At 39.1% G+C, this 7,456-nt stretch overlaps 1 gene segment (V, D, J or C); it reads left to right on the top strand.

Annotated features, from left to right (window-relative positions):
• Positions 1-1,599: 1,599 nt before the first annotated feature.
• On the top strand, positions 1,600-2,753 carry LOC307014378 (Ig heavy chain V region MC101-like). The segment is given in 2 exons: positions 1,600-1,678; positions 2,392-2,753.
• The last annotated feature ends 4,703 nt before the right edge of the window (positions 2,754-7,456 follow it).

The raw sequence follows: 7,456 nt of genomic DNA on the forward strand, positions 1-7,456 counted from the left end.
CCTTTTTTAGATATACATTTTACTTCAGGCATTCTTACAACAATATTGTCCCATTATTTTTATTTTGACAGAAAGTATCGAGAGTGGATTTCTGCATGATGTATCCAGTACGTGGGTTAGGGTTTTGCTGAACAGAATAAATGATTACATCTTATTTAAGTTTAAATAAAAGTTAGTGATAAGTCGCTTATTATCCTTATAGTTGTCCAAGTACAAGTCCAAAACACAGCTCGAGACAGGACAGTCCGTCCCTCTTTTATAGCCTGTCAGTGTCCCTCTCTATGCAAAGTGAACTTCCTCACAGTCTGCTATAAAGACTTGATATCATGCTGTCAGCTGCAGCAGAAGAAGAGAAGCTCCATCAGGTCACCTTCAACACCAACCATGTTCTCTGTAGCTCTGCTGCTGCTGCTGGCTGCTGGATCCTGTGAGTGTCACTGAGGCAGAGACACTGACAGAACGCTCACACTGACTGCTCACTGTTATTAACCTCGCTCACTATTCAACATGTTTCCCTCCACAGGTGTGAAGTGTGAGCAGTTGATACAGCCAGCCTCTGTGACTGTGCAGCCAGGTCAACGTCTGACCATCACCTGTCAGGTCTCTTATTCTGTTAGCAGCCACTACACAGCCTGGATCAGACAGCCTGCAGGGAAAGGACTGGAGTGGATAGGGAGCAAATACACTGGAGATTCATACTATAAAGATTCACTGAAGAGCAAGTTCAGTATTGAGGTAGACTCTTCCAGCAACACAGTGACTCTGAACGGACAGAGCGTGCAGCCTGGAGACTCTGCTGTGTATTACTGTGCCAGAGACACACTGTGACACACACCATCAGTAGAGCTGAACAAAAACCCCTCAGAGCCTGAACACTTGTAACATGAAGCCACCAGAGGAGGAGCCCTCAGACCAGAAATGATCTCAACACCAGCTCACTGTTACAGTCAAGAGGGAAAGAGTACTAAGATGTCATAGAAATATTCTTAACTTAATTCAACAGAAAGGGTTTTCACCAATTTAAACAATCTGACATTACAATCACTGACACTGTATATCATTGTAGGTATAACATCTAAAAGGGATAGTAAGACCATAAATTAGTTTTAAAAGTGTCTGATAATATAGTTGATTCCTTTCTATAGCAGAATGAAATCCTCTAAAAGACAGTTCCTATTAAATAATTATTCAATAACATAACTGTCATAACTGGATTAGGAGAAGAATGAATAGTTTTTATCCGACTTCATATTTTTATAAAACTATAGAAAAGTTTGTTTTTATCATCTAAATCGTGTTTCTCAACCTTTTCTTTGCTCAACAACTTTATTAATCCCGCAAGGGGCAATTGGTTATGAGCAGCAGCTTGTGTCAAGTACACAGGCAGGAACATACAGGAAGAAAACACACAGATACACCCGGGAGCACAGATGTGGATCATTCCAATTTACACAAACAATAGTTCATAGCATCACAATAATACATGAATAAATAATCAAGTTAAAAGCCTTTCAAGAATTAAAAAGTTTGAGTGCAGAGGGATGATTGATTTTGAAAAGCGATTAGTCTTTAGAGCAGGTAGAGCATATCTTCGCCCTGATGGCAACAGATGAAGTTCATGTGAAAGAACAGGACCTGGAGAGGCCAGAATGCTCTCTGCTTTCCGCAGAATCTGTTGGTTACAGAAGGAGTTTAAGTCTCTCTGTTTCATGCCGATGACCTTAGAGCAGGTTTTAACAATGCTGTTCAGGCTGTTCCTGTCTTTCAGTGTAAGGCTATGGAACCAGCAGATAAAAGAAAAACAAATAAGGCTCTCAATGAATGCTTGGTAAAAACAACAAAGAATGAAAGACCTGACAGAGAAAGTGTTCAGTTTGCGAAGAAGGTGCATTCTCTATTGACCCCGCTTCACAATACACTCAGTATTCAAATCAAATGTGAGGTGGTCATCGAAAATGGTGCCCAAGTAGTTGTATGATGTGACAATTTCTACCTTGTCATTGTGTATGATGCACTCCATAGGAACATCCTTGTGACGTCGATTATCAATTATCAATTCATGGGCTATGTGATTAAAAACCACACCTGAACATTTCCTCATCTTTTGGATAATTTCCATGAACTGAAGTCAGCTGATTTCCAATCATCAGTATGTAAATGATCTGTGTGTGTTGCCTCATAAACCAGCGAAGTGTGTGTGTGTGTCAGAGAGAGGACAGAAGAGCTCACATCAGTTCAGCTTCAACATCAACATGTTCTCTGCAGCTCTGATACTGCTGCTGGCAGCTGGATCCTGTGAGGAGCTTTCAGTGGATTCTCACTAATAAACACATCACAAACACTGAGTGGTCAGATGAATGATGGAGATAATGTTGCTTTGTGTTTCCACAGGTGTGAACAGTATTGATCTCATCCAGCCAGACTCAATGGTTGTGCAGCCTGGACAGCCTTTGACCATCACCTGTCAGGTCTCTGGTTATTCTCTGACTGATAGCAGCTATGCAACAGGTTGGATCAGACAGTGTGAAGGAAAACCAATGGACTGGATTTCATACATGTGGGGTGGAGGTACCCTTCATCAAAACAATGCTCTGAAGAACACGTTCAGCTACAGCAGAGACTCTTCTGCTGGAACAGTGACTCTAACAGGACAGAGTGTGCAGCCTGCAGACACAGCTGTGTATTACTGTGTACGTCAGCCCACAGTGACACAAACCACCAGCAGAGCTGCACAAATACTCAGCAACATGTGACTCAACCACTCAGAGTATAAATGTGAACAATGATACACACCTCACTCTCTGATAAGTTCATTACAAAATGTATTCAAATGTCTGTGTAATATTATTTCACTTCCACTGCAGCTAAGATCAGTATAGAAGAGACTGAGAGAAGCTTCATTTTGCATAAATGCAAAACACATATGACCAATTTAATTCATATTAAATGAGTTGTGTGCCTTGTGGTGCCTGTTAAATATAGAACACATTTTCTGTGTTTCTGTTTAGATCTACTGGAATAGAAAATAACAGTAGCTCTACCACTGAAGAAACAGGATGTCATTGCAGAACATAAACAAACTAATTTCCTCTTTTTTTGTTTTCTTGAGTCCTGAAATAAGTTGTCAGGAAATGTAAGTGAACGTGAAATGTAAATGCAGCCGTCGTAGAGATACGCTGCTTATGGAAATGTTGATGTCACATGTTCCTTTTTGAATCTGTAGAGGGAGGTCGATGCAAACTCTTCCTCTCTTTAAAACACACCATCAGCGACTTGTTGCAGAACACCAGAGAAGTGTTATATGTTTCTGAAACACTCAGATCAGAAAGCACTGACAGTGTCTCTCAAATAATGGAAAGGACAATTATCTGGAGTTTATTATTTTTAGTTACTATTCATGGTGAGAAAAATCTATTCTGATTTACTTCTTTTTTTATTTCTTTGGTAAAATGTTGGATAATGAGCAAAAATGATTTACTTACAGGAGTCTGGAGTGAGATCAAACTGGAGCAGTCCTCCTCTCAGGTGCAAAGACCTGGAGGGACAGTGAAGATGTCATGTATCATATCTGGTTTTACAATGACAGATTATTATATTCACTGGATCAGACAGAGGCCAGGACAAGCTCTGGAGTGGGTTGGGAGGATGAATGCAGGTTCAAACTCTGCTGATTATGGCAGCTCCTTTCAAAGCCGCTTCACCATGACTGAAGATGTTCCCAGCAGCACTCAGTACCTCGAGGTCAGCAGCCTGGCAGCAGGAGACTCTGCTGTTTACTTCTGTGCTCGACACACAGTGACTAAAGACAGTGGAGCAGCTGCACAAAAACCTCCACTAACCACAAAGCAATGTGATCCTACACTTCTGGGTTTTCTCACACATTGCAAAAACACTTGGATGTATCCATATTAGATTTCTATGTATTTCCATTAACCACCAGATAGTCCCTTATGATATCTTATTATTTTATTTTAAATAACATATGTTATATTTATAAATAAAAGCCAAATATTACATTGAATCTGAAAAGAGAAAAAAGCAGAACAACAATATTTGATCAGACACAGAGCTTGGCTGGGTGACGAGATTATTAGAAAGGTGAAATGTGAGACTATAATGAAACACATTTCCTAAACACTACTTTATATTGGTGATCAGAACAAAATTGTAGATTATTTATATTATAGTAAATGTGCTTCCATTATGATCAAAGTGACTTGTGTGAAACAGAGCATTGATACCAACATGAATGATCTAATATATATACATATATAATTTGTTTAGGTAAATGTGATAAAGATAAATTATGATTTCACAGGTTTGAATAATTTGTGTATAAACTTGTCAAAAGTCGGATCAAACATAATCATCTGTCTATTATTACAATACTTTTGTTTTTGATGTTACCGCAATACTGATAGACATTCTACAAAACGTGAAATTAGTTCAGAGAAAAGTCTAAACAGCTGAGATGGAGAGTTGATATTTTTTACAAATCATGTGAGGAGGAGTCAATGCAAAACTCAGATATCTCCTCCTCTACTTATGTGACTGCAGAGAGGAGGACAGAGGACAGAGGACACACAGTTTAACATGATGGACTATAGGACAGGACTGCTGCTGCTCACTGTCTGCTGGGCAGGTCAACATCTTTACTGATCTGTATCTAACACAGCTTCTAATTGTGTCAACAGTTTATTTCACCAGATGTGTTTTTATCCTCTTGACAGGTGTTGATGGTCAGACTCTGACAGAATCTGATTCAGTGACTAAAAAGCCTGGAGAATCTCACAGATTGACCTGTACAGCCTCTGGATTCACATTCAGTAGCCACTGGATGGCCTGGGTCAGACAGGCTCCTGGAAAAGGACTGGAGTGGGTTGTGAGTATGTATGACAGTAGCAACATCTTCTACTCTGAGTCAGTGAAAGGCCGGTTCACCATCTCCAGAGACAACACCAGACAGCAGCTGTATCTGCAGATGAGCAGTCTGACGGCTGTAGACTCTGCTGTTTATTACTGTGCTCGATACACAGTGACTGAAGCTGGTTGAGCAGCTGTACAAAAACCCCTCATTATTACCACACTTTTCTCCCACTGTTAGATTTGGAGTCTTTCCAGTATCATGAAACAACCTTAGTGACACCAAACAATATAGCATATGACATATAGCTGAATGTAGAAATCATATCACTAAATATATTTATCATGTTTTTTGCAGAACAGAGCCTTATCAAAATGTCTCTTTAGAGAAGACAGCAGCTGAACCATAAAAAGCATTTATGTGCTAACATTTAGAAAATGGTCTAATCTGAGATCCTACATCTTTTTACTTATTTAATTTGCATTTTTCATGCACTGCAGAAATGTGTTTTTGCACATTCTCAAATAGGTTTCAGTTCCTTAGTAGTTTATTTCCTCTTAAGGCTCCAACTTTCTCTGTATCTGTCCTCAAATTGCCACTATTTGAATACTGAAACCTTTAAATTAAAAAAAGAAACAAAACCCAGGTCTTCATCCAGCTGCAGCAAACACAAGTAAACATTTAGACCATCATGCTTTCCTTCATTGCAGTTACAAAATAAAAAAACATAATTCAATCAATTTCTGAATTAGTTTTTAATTGTTCCAACTAAAACAATGATTAAAAGTAAAGCTTTTATGTTACTCCTGTTGATTATTTCAATTAAATTAAATAATCAACAGGATCTTTCGTTGAAAAATAATAATTATAGTATTTTAATCAACAGTTCATTTTTGTCAACAATTGCCTTAAATAACTATTTGGTGTTAGTTTAAATGATGTGTAATGCTGTTTGTATAGCCTTGAATATGACTTTTAAAGCAGAATGTGAAGTAGGAGGAGCTAATCGTCAAATGAATTTTCAAAGGGATCAAGTTTACTTCATATTTAAAGAGGGATTCAAGCTTTTGAAAACACAAGAAACTGTGTGAACATGGCTCAGGGAAAGCTAACACTCTTGGTGGTTGCTCTGTTTGTTTGGTCTGTCGCTGAAGGTCAGACCATAACTGAGTCTGAACCAGCAGTCAGGAAACCCAGAGAATCTCACAGACTCACCTGCACAACATCTGGATTCAACTTTGGAGGCTCACGATGGAACTCTGTAGTTTCGGTCGTTGAAGAAAGACGTGAGCAGGGAGAGTGCACAGCCTGAGACTCCAATGGTTATTGGAGGGTGTGAAGAGAGATCTCGTGGGTTACTATACAGAGCATGCAGCCTGGAGACTCTGCTGTGTATTACTGTGCCAGAGACACACTGTGACACACACCATCAGTAGAGCTGAACAAAAACCCCTCAGAGCCTGAACACTTGTAACATGAAGCCACCAGAGGAGGAGCCCTCAGACCAGAAATGATCTCAACACCAGCTCACTGTTACATCATCAGTTTAAACATTTAGAGGTTATAATCACTGATACATTACTGTATGTATTCCCAAAATACAAGACAAATACATATGACAAATTGTCGAACATTAAACTTTTGGAGTAGACCTTATAAAATAAAATCAGCTGAATTGGTTTCAGTAGATGAATTGCTCTAAATGTTAGATGTATAACAGGATCTATTCCCCTAAAAATATCAATCAGTACAAGCTGCGAGCCAAAACTGAACATCTTTTGCCTCTCACAATTGCAACAAATGCATTAATTGATGTACTGATTATAGTGACATAATACGTCAGCTTTGATAAAAAGTAAGGGATGCTGTTTGTCTATTTCAAACATAGCCTGCAAAGTTATATACATGCTTCATGATATGAAACTAAATCATAACAATTTTAAAGCCTATTTTCAATAAACAGCAGCAGAAATTCAAGTTGCATCGGAAGAAACTGAAATAAATAAGAAATGTAAATGTAACGAAGCAATGTAAGGATAACATTGATATCAGGTTAACATTTTTGACAAAATCAACATTTAAAGAGATATTTTTTAAAGATAAATATTATGGTTAATAGAGGACAATGTTCAATAAAAAAGGAGGAGTCAATGCAAAACTCAGATGTCTCCCCCTCTACTTATGTGACTGCAGAGAGGAGGACAGAGGACAGAGGACACACAGTTTAACATGATGGACTATAGGACAGGACTGCTGCTGCTCACTGTCTGCTGGGCAGGTCAACATCTTTACTGATCTGTATCTAACACAGCTTCTAATTGTGTCAACAGCTTATTTCACCAGATGTGTTTTTATCCTCTTGACAGGTGTTGGTGGTCAGACTCTGACAGAATCTGATTCAGTGACTAAAAGGCCTGGAGAATCTCACAGATTGACCTGTACAGCCTCTGGATTCACATTCAGTAGCCACAGCATGGCCTGGGTCAGACAGGCTCCTGGAAAAGGACTGGAGTGGATCGCTTATATCCACCCTACTAGCAGTGCCCACATCTTCTACTCTGAGTCAGTGAAAGGCCGGTTCACCATCTCCAG

This window comes from Notothenia rossii, assembly GCF_949606895.1.
Source record: "Notothenia rossii genome assembly, chromosome: 8".
NCBI lineage: Eukaryota > Metazoa > Chordata > Actinopteri > Perciformes > Nototheniidae > Notothenia > Notothenia rossii.